This window comes from Mytilus californianus, unplaced genomic scaffold, assembly GCF_021869535.1.
Source record: "Mytilus californianus isolate M0D057914Y unplaced genomic scaffold, xbMytCali1.0.p SCAF_2, whole genome shotgun sequence".
Classification (NCBI taxonomy): Eukaryota; Metazoa; Mollusca; class Bivalvia; order Mytilida; family Mytilidae; genus Mytilus; species Mytilus californianus.
The window spans coordinates 24,493,949-24,507,905 of record NW_026262668.1 but is presented as its reverse complement, the minus strand read 5'-3'; the positions used below and the strand labels follow the sequence as shown (position 1 = coordinate 24,507,905).

The following is a 13,957-nucleotide window of genomic DNA, read 5'->3' as shown; positions in this document are numbered from 1 at the left end:
TACAGTTACCTATAAAGACAAATTAGTTTCTCCTGGTTTGTCTGTTAAAGGTGTTTTAATCATATCGACGATATCGACAATATCAATTCCTTGTCAACATTTAAAATTTTCTTCATAATCGTCCCCGCAAATAAAGCCCAAAACAACATCTTTTTGTGTGTAAATCACATTAAATAAACTGCTTGATAAAGGAATTCGGTATTCCAAGTGGTAAACGAAACCTCTTTCTAAATTGTTAACATCAATTTTATCAGCAATCAAATCCGTGCTTCAAAGTTATTGTGAAACTACCTATTCTAGAGGTGGCGTAAATCATATGTGGATACTAAAAAAATCCAAAGATCTTTTATAGAGAACAAACAATCTAGACTCTTTCATCTTGCAATAGTATTAAAACATTTGACTTTTCTACACTTAACACAAGTATTTCCAAAATAGTTGGACCTGCTTTGTTTCATAAAAAAAAATGGCCAACGTAGATACAAGTATCTTGTCTTAGGGAGGGATAAATCGTTCTTTATAAAAAAATCACTCTGATTTAAACAAGAAATTCTCTGAAACTGACCTTATCAAGATGCTTGATTTCTTGATTGACAACATTTTTGTTACGTTTGGAGGACGTGTTTTTCAACAAACAATCGGCATTCCCATGGGAACCAACTGTGCTCCTCTTCTTGCCGACTTGTTCCTTTATCTATATGAGGCTGACTTCATACAGCAACTTTTTAGGAAGAAAGAAAAAAGTTAGCATTATCCTTTAACTTTATTTTCCGATGATGATGATGATGACCTCTAACTAAATAATTCAAAATTTGGTGACTATGTTGAACGCATCTATCCAATCGAACTTGAGATCAAGGATACAACAGATACAGTTAAGTCTGCCTCATATCTTGACTTTCATTTAGAAATTGACAATGAAAGTCGGTTGAAAACAATACTTTACGACAAAAGTGATGATTTCAGCTTCCCAATTGTGAACTTTCCATTTCTATGTCGCAACATTCCAGCAGTGCCTGCATACAGAGTATATATATCCCAGTTGATATGATATACCAGGGGTTGTATTTCCTATTATGATTTCCTTGATAGAGGGTTGCTGCTCACAAGGAAGCTATCAAACCAAGAGTTCCAAGTGGTGAAGTTGAAATCATCCCTTCGTAAATTTTACGGACGCCATCACGAGTTGGTTGCCCGTTATGGAATATCCGTTTCACAGATGATATCGGATATGTTCAAATTGTCATAGCTACAATCCCGTCCCCTTTTCCCCGTCTTTCAAATATAAACTTGTTAGTGTCGTTTGTTGGTATGGTTCATAAGTGTTTCTCGTTTTTTATATAGATTATAGACTGTTGGTTTTCCTGTTTGAATTGTTTTACACTAGTCTTTTTGGGGCCCTTTATAGCTTGCTGTTCGGTGTGAGCCAAGGCTCCGTGTTGAAGGCCGTACTTTGACCTATCATTGTTTACTTTTTACACATTGTGACTTAGGTGGATAGTTGTCTCGTTGGCACTCATACCACATCTTCTTATTTATATTGTTAGTGTCTTGATAAAAAGGTTTAACCATTCTTTCAACACAAAAGGACCACGTTTAAATTGTTTTAATGATATTAAACACTACTGTTATCATGTTTAATCAAAGATAAGTTAATATTGCCCGAAATTTTGGTTCGCCAACTATGTTTCAATATCTTTAGGTAGTCCAGGTTAGCCGATGAAGATTTGTAGTTAGTCTAAGGCAAACCGACAACGCCAAGTCTTGCTCTTTATTTCGGTAAACCCTACATGGTGTCTTTATCGTCCCGTGGTCCAGTTTGTTCAGTAAATATTTAATATTATTTAAGTATTAATTCCTATTTTTTGTTCTCTTTTTGTCCAACAGGCATGTGTGCCCTCTAAAAATTTACAGCGTAATAAAATTTATTCGAAGGATTCACATTTACTTCGGTTTGTTATAGGATTTTAGCCATTATATGACTAGATGACCAAACCATATAATATAGTTTACTTCAATCAGAAAACTTCAGTAACGAGCACTTTAATGAGCCGGTTTACAGTAAATATGGCTTGTGGCATTAAGAATTGATTTCACATTCCAAGGTTTATTATTTCAACTGATGTCGGTTTACTGTTAACTGGTTTTATTAACTGAATATACCACAAGATAGATTAAAGGTTTGAAATATGGTCACCTTAACTTCTCTTGTCAGTCGTGCCGACAGTATATGAACTTAGTGCATTAAAGCATGTCCGTTTGGATTTAGGGAGCCAGGTTAAGTCGGAATCTTGACTTACCAATGCTTGGAGAGTTTTGACTTGTTTCGGTCCGTACCCACAATACCATTGGGCAGTATATTTGTCTTTCTTCATATCACACGGTCCACATTGCAGTATATAAAAAAATAATTAAGTGCTTAAATTCTTTCATCCTGATTTTGCATATTTGTACATAGATGGTGAGAAAACAACAATGAATTAATAGTTACTGAATATATTAAGTTTTCCTAACACATTAGCTGTTTTCCAAGAGGTATTTCAGTGCTTTCATGGTGCGATAAAATTTTCAGTTTAGTGTTTTTCTTAAACAACTTTATTTTGTACATTATTTTATGTTCCTGGTGTAATTGTACTGCTCAAGATAACATAATAAGAGAGGGTTTATATCTCTGAGGAACCTCGTCAAGTCTCTCTCTTTCTCTCTCTCTCTCTCCCTCATAAAGGAGATACAAGGATAAGCGTTGTTTCTTTAAAAAGATAACATGAACCAGAAGTGTATTTTGAATACGTATACAACGTCCATTGTACGCGGGGACGTGTGCAGCAAATAGTGCATGTTTGAAGAGCACGATGCTCCCTGTAGATAATCTTTATGATATCTCTTTAGATAAGGAGTCCTTAAATTAATTCTTTTAGTTCCAAATTTGATCATCCACTCAATATGTATTTTTTTAATTTCATATTGCAATCCAAAATTATACATTATTTATCTGTGCAATTACTACAAACTGTTACTTGACACCAAAATAGAATTGAAAACGCAACACTTATTGATAGCGTTTGATTTTATGGACTTTCCTTTTTTGAATTTGCCTTGGAGTTCGGTATTTTTGTTATACTTTTTAATGCAGGGTAAATTTGCTCTTTGGTCAATATGAAAAGAAAAAAATGACTATTTTGAGAGATAAAACGTAGATCACGTCCGATGTATGAGTCGTAATTAACAGTTTCCTGTTCATAATCACTCGAGAATTCGGAACACTTCATCTAGATTCACAACACTCTAGAGTGTTCTTAAGCTATAGGTGCAAAGCAACACCCAACAGTTTCATAACACTACCTTCATAAATACTGTAAAATAAATAGCTAGTTTATAATATAATCAAAGCATACGTTCTTGTGTGCAAATTGATCTTGAAAGATATGTTGCACCTCTTTTTGCATTAATTACCATAATTAAACAACCCGCTATTTCCCTTTGGAATCTTCCGCCCTTCATTTAGAACCATAATTTAATTAAATGTTTTAAGAAACTTCTGAAATTTTGTTAACATGCAGTATTACGTTATCATGGCACATTATTCACTGGTCTTTTCTGCCAAAATATCGAAAAGCATTTAAGACGCAGACGTTTGAACTTTGATCTATAATTTTGAGGAATTTGCTACACCTGTCTGGCTTGGGACTTTACATGTAATACATATCTGTGGAACTATGTCAAACTTTCAGCATGTAGAAGAGACATTACAAAAAATATTGCTTAGAGTGCCTGTTTGGCTATGAAGGATGTATAAATACAAACACACGTCTAGCATTTGTTGTCTAAAATACAGATAAAACTGTAGGTTCGTGTGTGCACAAAGTGCATGACAAAATCAAACGCGCGTGTGGGATTGTGTCATGCACTATGGGTGCACGCAAGAACCGAACAGTTTTTGGTGCGGAGCGTCGCTTTAGGTGTGTGAATTTATAACTATACATTAATTAAGATCCGAAATATGCGACTAAGTACATTAAATAAAGTGAAAATTTGGAACTTTCCTACATGAAGGATCGTTTGGCGTGTTGTGAAAGCCTGGTGTTTCTTAAGCACGGTGCTTAAACCAATTCACGAATGTTGATATTATTACCATCATATCCCCAATTGTTCCCGTGATTATCTATTGCAAAAATATTCCGAAAAATTGCCAGTATATTTATGGACTTTATAAACTAGAGTCCAGGCCCAACTTCTACTTCACATCTACTGTCGAGTATCCCAGGCGAATGGATTCCAATTTTTGGAATAGATCATTGTTCTTTATTCATTTTTCCTGATTTAGAAAAAGGGTAAACCTGTTCTTGTCGTCTTGATATTTGTAAAACTATGTAAAACCGGGATGATTTGTAGGTAAAATCCAGTTCATTTACTAATAAAAAATGAACAGCTCTCCCTTAAAAGTTACCTTCTTTGGTCAGATCACAGATTACTTTCGTTTGTGAATCAATCTTTATTTTTTGTGTATTTCGCAAGAAAAAAATGCTTAAGAATAAGATAAAACTTGCAAACAATTATCTTTCAACGATGTAAACAGAAAACATTTCCATCATTACTTTAGTTATAGTCACGGTTTGCGGATTTAAAAAAGAAAGGTATGAAACCGACCAATAAAATAATCAAAAAATTCAAGGTTTGGTCCCGTATATGCTCAATAAATTCACCGTTTTAACAGCTTCCTTCACTGTATGAAATTAAAATGTTATAAAGAAAAACTTGTGTTTCTTTCATTATAGTTAATTGCGCGTTAAACGTTCTGCAATGAATAAACTTAATCGTTATAATTAAATTATTGTATCTCTATCATACTATATTTGTGTCGCAGTATTAAAACATTCTATGGGCACAGCTAAACCGTCAAATACGAATGATTAGCATATCATTTTCTCTGTCTTCGAGAAAAGGATTGTAGTTCCATAATCCCTAAAAACTGGGGAAATGATGGCATATTTTTAAGGTTCTTTTAAATTGATTAAAAGTTCTTAAACGCACGCAAAAATGTAATTGCATGTCCAGATTGCTTTTTCTTCCAGTGGTAAGAAAACAAAGAATGCAGACAAGATAAAGCACCTTAATATAAAAAAAAGAATCTGTGGTGTTTTTTTTTCCATCAAGATTTAATGTTTACCCTTTCTTGATTCTACTTTACAGGTCTGCAAGAGAAGAATCATTAATAAAAATGTCAAAGAAACACCAACACAGAGATAAACGAAAGGCAATAATATTCAGTAAAATTTGAAAAATAAAAATAAAGAGCTTTGTTATTATTGTAAGTGATACAACTATATTCATTAACCACTGTACAGTCTCCAACATTTGGTAAAACCTGTCACAGTACCGTATGCTTAACATTACAGAAAAATGGTAAACAGAACGAGACAAATCATATATAAAAATAAAAAGATGTGGTATGATTGCCAATGAGACAACTCTCCACAAGAGACCAAATGACACAGAAATTAACAACTATAGGTCACTGTACGGCCTTCAACAATGAGCAAAGCCCATATGTATATATTTTTAAAACATCATTTCAGAAAGCTTTATGTTCAGGAAATATTGAAATTGTTTGAATTATACGGTAACATTCTGAGATGTCTGTGAATCTCAACAAAGGGCTTAAGAGAAATTGATCTTCTATAACAATCAATACGGGTAAACGTAAAAATCTGGTAGGATCATTAATCATTCCCCTTCAAACTGACAAATATATAGAAAACCATATTTCCGATTGATTCTTTTTGACGGCTTTTCAAAAGAGCGAAAATTCCACAGAAATCACTGACATATCCAAATTTGAAAAGTCTCCAAACAGAAACAGTAGATCGATCTGATATGATGCAGATTAAATTTCATAGAGTTGAAGATTAATTCTTTTAGGTTTGTATAAGGCGTGAGATAGAATTGGAGGGAGTTCAAGATTAATACTCTCCATGTAGGTTTCGTTAAATTTGTTACAAAGTTAGATAAAGATATATTAGGAAAGTGTAAACAAAGTATGTTAAATTAAGAAGATATAAGAATATTTTCCTTTTTTTACTATTTGGCAAGGAAAGAATCTTTTTTGGTTTGTTTTGATATTGGCAGTTTGATTAAATATAGATTTCCTTGTTATTTGTTGTATCGCCTCAACATCTTAACTTTTATGCTTACTTTATTTCATTATTTTTTTGTAGGTTTTATTTTCAGTTTTTCCTTCCTAAATGAAAAGCAATGCACAAATATCTTGCAGTTGATTTCTCAATTATTTTTATAGAAATATACAAGATAGAAACTTTATGTATATTTTCACTATTAAAAAAATGAAAATAAAACACTTTGTAATTTGTATGCGTTCGAAGATGTTTTCTGGATTTACCTTCATCAGTAGCGCTCAAAGCCAAGGATGTATATGTACTGAAACTAGAGCTACATGTATATGACCAAAAGAGAACTAAAAATAAAAGACAAATCCATCTAAGGTCAACTTTGCAAACTATCTAAAATTGCACGTTTATAAATTTTGAAATTATACAGAAACTAAAGTTTCACCTCCCTCAGACAAAATTGGTTTTATATGGATTTGGCTATTTTTTTGGTTCTTTTTGGTTTATAGCACTTCAACTTTTTCTGTCCTTAAAACATCTTTGGCTTTCAAATATTCGGCTTTGAGCATTCCTGATGAAGGTAGATCCAGAAAAGCGCTTCGGACGCATGAAATTTACAACGTGTTGTTTTCATTTTTTGCAAGGTGAAAAACGAGACATTGGTAATTTGTCAATGTTACAAAAACTAAATGTTCATTTCAATGGCTTAAAAAAAGCTGTTATAGTATTCTTCATCTTAAAACCAATACTTAAAGGTAGATAACACAAATATTCACAACATGCGTGTATTATATAAAAAGTAATAAAAAAACATCGAACACATGTTTGAAATTTATGTAATCTACATAAAGTTGTACCTTTCGGGAAACCCGTATGTTTCATTTTAAATGTATGTTTATTGGAACAGAATTATAGAATCAGAATCAAAAATGTTATCATGATTATCATATATAAAGTCTCTGATTGATTGTATGATAAAAACTATAACACAAGTTTCCATACGTTTCGGCTTTTACGGCCTTCTTCATTGGAATTAAATTACAACATTGTAGTATTGTTATAATTTAATTCCAATGAAGAAGGCCGTAATAGCCGAAATTGTATTATTGTTGTAATTAAATTCCAATGAAGAAGGCCAGCCGAAACGTATGGAAACTTGTGTTGTAGTTTTTTATATATTATTTATCTACTGTATCGTAACGATCCGACGCCCTCGTATAAGAGTGTTTGTTGACTACTATCTTGACGTGCTATATATGTATGTTATTGTGTTTGGTTTTAGTAACAAAAAGATTTGTTACTATGAATAAAGAAAATCAAATACAATGAATGCATAAGAACATTTTTAATTCATTTTTATTTCAGCCACGTGCAATGATTATTGGTGCGTTCGAAGCGCTTTTCTAGATTCACGTTCCCAAGGAATGCTCAAGTCAAGGATATATAAAAACTTGAATGCGCAAGGAACATATGACCAAAAGGGACATAAAAAGAATACTAGTAGCCAAATACGTCCACTTTGCTTGAGGGAGTTGGACCCTTAAATTCTTAATTACATTGTATTTCTTATTTGCCAATTTTTATAAGAATCATGTTAGTAACGACGCCATTTCTACAGTCAATAATAGAATAAAATAATATGAAAAGGTAATGGCCTCATCAATAATTCTTATCGTACAATCTTATTTGATTTTCTAGTAAACAAAAACTTTGAGAAGCTGTATCAACAGAGATCCATGATATGTGATACACGTGGTGAAACCGCTACTCAAGGCCAAGATTTTACAGAAACTTTTAGGAGCTGTTTCAATAGGGACCTAGGGTGTGTTGTTCCGGTTTCGCAAAGGTCACATGATCATATTAAATCCTTTCTTGTCTGATACAGTTCAACTATAATACGACAGTTATTCGCAGTACATCAACCTTTTCCTGGGGCCATTAGATATGTATTAGTCCCAGCCTCTTTAGATGTAAATTAAAGTTTAAATTTATTTTCATCACTTATTTCTTCAAAATAGCTCTTTACTTGTTCTTCCTAATAAAGTCCGATTGCGACAGATTATGGTGAAGTGAAATTCATCTCCTACATTTATTTTACATATTTGACAAATTCTGTTTCCTAATAACATTCTTCTATAGATAACGACCCTAGTTAATACATAGTTTACCGTATGTTGCTTTTATTTTTACCCAAAAATAAGAAGATGTGGTATGATTGCCAATGAAACAGCTCTCCTCCAAATTTAAATTTTTTTAATTGAAATCTTATGAACATTTATTTTCGAATTTGTGATATTCCTTAAATTCTCTATATTTTCTCAGTTTCCTTGACCAGAGTTGCAAAACATTTGTATGTACCTATAGATCATCTTTCCAACAAGGAGTACGTTTCTCTTCTAGCTTTTTGTATAATGCTTACAATAAGCGTCACTTAGAAATTGTGTTTTGAATTTCCGAAACATGTGAAAAAAATAAGCTAAGTTATAAAGTCGATTTATGCAAATCCATATGGCAGTTGCAGTAAAGATAATTGGGAACCATGCAGAAGAGAATTCATTGAATCAAAAACGTGTTGTCAGAAACTCTACTACATATTTTGAGGCTTGTATATTTTATCAAGGGTGTATTCCAAGTTCAGCTTATACAGCTATTTACAGACACTTTATTAACACCAAGTTCAGCTTGTACAGCTAAATTACAGACACTTTATTAACACCAAGTTCAGCTTGTACAGCTAAATTACAGACACTTTATTAACACCAAGTTCAGCTTATACAGCTAAATTTACAGACACTTTATTAACACCAAGTTCAGCTTGTACAGCTTAATTTACAGACACTTTATTAACACCAAGTTCAGCTTGTACAGCTAAATTTACAGACACTTTATTAACACCAAGTTCAGCTTATACAGCTAAATTTACAGACACTTTATTAACACCAAGTTCAGCTTATACAGCTAAATTTATAGACACTTTATTAACACCAAGTTCAGCTTGTACAGCTAAATTTATAGACACTTTATTAACACCACCATACAAATAAAGAGTTGTGGTATAATTGCCAATGAAACAACTACCCACCAAAGGTTCAACATTGAGCAAAACCCATACCGTAAAGTCAGCTATAGAGGGCCCCATCATGACAAAATATGAAACAAAACAATATACTAAAAACGACTTTGACAAATGGATAACCACTGAATTACAGGCTCCTGACTTGGGACAGGCCCATGAAGAATGTGGCGGTGTTAAACATGTTCTTAGTAAATTGTACTTGCATTTTCACTGCTCACAGTGAAAAATGTTTAGATTCTAGACTATAGAAATTGAATTCTTTAAAATACTAACAGACAAAACCTCTCTACAATAAAGGAGAATTAATTTTACATAAAAAAAAAATGTATATGAGGATTTGCTTTCAATATTTTCGTTTTTATACAAAACAAAATACCTTTGAAGCTTTTTACATGATAAATTTAGAGCACTGATGATTGTGAAAACACTTGAAGGCTTGAAAATAATAGTGCCAAAAAATATTTTTTTGAATAATGTCCAAATATTTATGTTTTGAATAATACCCAAATACTTATATTATAAGATCTGATTCTAACCATTGTCCTATGTAACCTTTATATTTTTGACAAATTTGTCTTTTGCCACTTCCTTCCCAGCTTTCCACGTTTTACACGTGAATAACAAAAACAAATCTATTTGAAAACTAACGGGTATTGCATGTTATGATTTTATTTTAACTTTATAAAAAAATGACCAAGATTAAATTTTTGTAAATTTTCAGCTAAAATGGAATATAGATTGCAAAATCAATAGTCAAACTTATGATTGTTCTTCTTTTGTGTGTTCTTTTTATATCAAAACTTCGAATCCTATTTTCACATCTTTGGTTCTCTTAACATTTGAATATGAGGGTAATTCAAGAAATGCGCCTAAAATGGTCAGTTTTTTGTCTTTTGAATACTACGGGTAGGAGTTGTTGGATTCTTAATGTTTTATCAAAAGTTAAAAAATAAATCTTAAAAGAGGAATTTTACACCTGTGCTCTCAACAAAAGACATACAAATTTGTGTTGTATGTAGAAAAATCAGTGAATAAACTTGTAATATCATTTGAAAAAGACTTTGATAAAAATTCATTATTGCAAATGCATAATATTATTTTAATATGTGAATAAATTTTAGCTATTTATATTTCCACAAAATTTGTCATAAATTTATTTTAATGTTACAAATTTCTTAGGAAAATGACATTTCATTGTTAAATTCGAGCTATAATAGTTTTATCCAAAAGCATAGTTATTATATTAAATATATTACCAGAAATAAAGATATCCTTTTGGTTTACCAATAAATGAAGCATTACTATATTAAATGTTACAAAAGTCATTTTATTTAAGATTGAAAAGAAATAGTTTTGAGTCAGACTCATTTGTGAATTGTTTGCATCTAATTCGATTTTCATGCAAAAGAAAATTTAATGCATTTAAAAGATTTAAAAGAAGCTTTAGCAATGAATCAGACCTGCAAATATACGTATTTTTTTCCATACAAAATTCCAAACATGAATGATGACATTTGTTATAGTTTAGTGTTTTGAAGACAACACTATTGAATTAAAAAAAAATGATGACTAAAGGACATCCTTCATAGAATAGACTGAAAAATAATTTATAAAAACAGATATAAACGTATAGATTGTTTTTTTTTTTCAAAGATAAATTTGTTTAATTTTATTGTATTATGTTCTATTGATAAATTAATGAATGGCTATATTACGTTTTTAGTAACCCCTGTTTTCAGTATATATCTTTTTATTTTTTTCTCCTAAAATTAATAATTCACGTTAAAAATATAAATATTGCCTGAGGATATACACCAACGTGTTGAAAAGACCTAAAGATTATGTTGTACTTTTACAACTAAATTGAAAGCCCCTTCCAGCTGTTTCCTTTTTTTAATAATTTTATTTCGTGTTTTCCACAATCAATAATCTTACTTCTTTTAAGGTGAACTTGCCCTTTTTACAAAAGAAATAATGGCATACATTATTTTTATGAGAATAGTATGCAAATGAGATGAAAATTTCATTCCTAATTAGTTATTGTCAGTTTATATACAGTTACAATTATGATGCGAGATGCAAAATATTGGTTACATTTTATTATCTTTATTTCTATTATTCTAACTTGAAAATAAACAAAAAGTGAATAATTGCGATGTAATATTAATACTTACATTTTTGTTGAAGGTCGGTCGATAATCAGACGTCTTTGGTAAAGTTATGAAAACCGCAAAAATACATTAATCAGAAGTATCGTAACCTAATATATTGATATTTTTGCATTAACATCAAAATAGAATTTTTTACACATCAACATAAAAGATAGGTATATACATAAAATGGATTTCTTTAATTAAACATCATTTTGATTTTACCGTTTTGAAATTTTAGACTTTTCCGATAAGTCAATGTCAAAGATGAAGGTAGGCGTGGCTTAGTTTATATTGTAATCCAATCAAAAAACTACCGTTGCAATAATACTTTTCAGTTGTAACGCTCTGACAGTCAAAGGAAATGTTTAAATTTTCAAACTTATAGTGAAATGAATCCGCAAAATTGTATTCAACGAAGTGAGAAATAAATTAAAAGCCTAGTTATTATCTACATTTCAGAGTAAAACTTGTATAATTTTGTTGAGATGTGATAGATTCATCGTAACGATTTTAAAATGTAGCTTTTATCTACATTTAACATTTGTTAAAGTTTATTCAGCCAAAACTTGGATCAAATTTCAAACGCCCCTTTCAAATTCGAGATGTATTTGAACTTAAAATTTGTAATTATAGGGTATAGGGTAAAATTTTTATTTATTTGATTGCGTTCAAAGAGAACGAAAGTGACCACTTAACAGATAGAAGAAATTCGCAAAAGACAACTGTGTTCTATTTCATATATAGTGCACGTAAAAATTAAAAAGATACCCATCTGCAGGTTACATTTTATGTTTCATTATTATTCTTCCTATTAGTTACGGAAAACGTCAGAAAAATGTAAATAGTTACAGATAAATATTTTCAAATTCAACGAACAGTATCGACCGCAAAGATTTTAATTTTGTATGTGCAACAGTGAATTGAACGTTTCTTAAACTTAAACATTACCTTTCAATTCTCTTTTCATGGACACACGGCATTAACAAAAAATGTTGGTAAAAATAGGACAACACATGTATAGAAAAAAAATAACCCCAAAAATATATGTTAATTTCCTACTACTGCACAATGAAAACTGCCTTTTTGTCTTTCCCCTGAATTAATTCGTGGCAGAATGATGAATGGGGGAACACCATAGGGTTTCTTTGAAAACATCTCATGGCAAATTTATTTATCAGGACAAGATTTGATACAAGTTACTGGTCAATAAGTCAGATAAAACATGATTAATTATTCAAAATAGTCTTGACATCTTTCTGAATAATAGCCATGGTATCGGATAAATCGGGATCTGAAGAATGTCTCTTTCAGATTTGTTCAGATATAAACTGTTAAGTAATCACTATTATGTAAGAAAAACAACAGATAAGCCAGCTCTCGACGCGTCCTTATGGTACACTATTACTCTAAGTCATCTTCAAGATTTTGATAAATCTAGCTCGGTCACCGAACAAAACTTTGACCCAACAATTGTTGAGAATCATTTTAGGGTTCGGAGAGACCTGCGTATTTAACATGAGCCAAACACAAATTGGCACACTATTACTCTAAGCCATCTTCAGGATTTTGATAAATCTAGCTCGCTCGCCGAACAAGTTTGACTCAACTACGGTTTAGAATAGGGTTTGGATCTATACCTATACGTGTTTAACATGAACAAAGGCCGAAACACTGACATGGAGAGGCGCACGATTTGGCCTCTGCTTAACATCATGCCAAATCTAGATTGGATTCGATTTCTCTCGGCCAGACTGACAGTTTGGATCGACTTAAAAAGAGCCGTATTTTATATTTCCATTTACATGTTTGATTCATATGAACAGGAATTCATATTAAGCGAACAAGCTATTGAAAGTTCCAAGCAAGGTTAAACAGTTGTTTAAAAGAAAACGTACTGTCGTCATTCCATTCGTCCGATTTTCAACCCATCCTCCTATAATAGGTACATGACTGAACATACGTTTTTAAGGTAAGAAACCTTAGTAAAATGAAATTGTGCAGCTTATAATTTTCTTATTTCGAATTAAATGTTGTTGGCTTCAATATAAGATACGTAAGCATGTGTTTCGTATTTCTAATGTTTGGATAGAACTTTCCCCCATAGCTCTTAAGCGGACGAATAAATGATGGACAATACAAATTTCAGGGAATTGCCAAACACTTTCCATTACAAATGTGTAGTGAGATATTGACTGAATTATGTAAATACACATCTCTAATTAGATATATTGAGGAGTATTTACTCATTACTTTGTTGTACAATTTCTATTAGGTGGTACTGCATGCAATGCCATGCATTGTGTAAGAAGAAAAAAGTAAAATAACAAAAATACCGAACTCCAAGGGAAATTCAAAACGGAAAAGCTCAAATACATCTAACGAATGGAAAACAACTGTCATATTCCTTACTTGGTACAGACATTTCCTTATGTAGAAAAGTGTGATTTCAATATAAGCAGATGCAGTATGTTCAACTACCTTTCAGTAAATGCAAGCTTTTTTGGCAAGATAAATGTATAAAGGGAGCGAATGGATATGTGATTTGATTCATGACACAAAGCTCCTTCACGCATTTGGAACAGGTACCAAATTGACATGATACA

General features: G+C 31.6%; 1 protein-coding gene across 1 annotated transcript in view; it reads right to left on the bottom strand.

Moving 5' to 3' along the window:
• The window catches only part of LOC127729515 (homeobox protein Hox-D3-like), a 49,747-nt gene extending 38,249 nt beyond the window's left edge, over positions 1–11,498 (bottom strand). The window contains exon 1 of the mRNA XM_052237349.1: positions 11,376–11,498. The gene's annotated coding sequence lies outside the window, so the exon portion shown is untranslated. The remainder of the gene's footprint in view (positions 1–11,375) is intronic.
• Between the last annotated feature and the right edge of the window lie 2,459 nt (positions 11,499–13,957).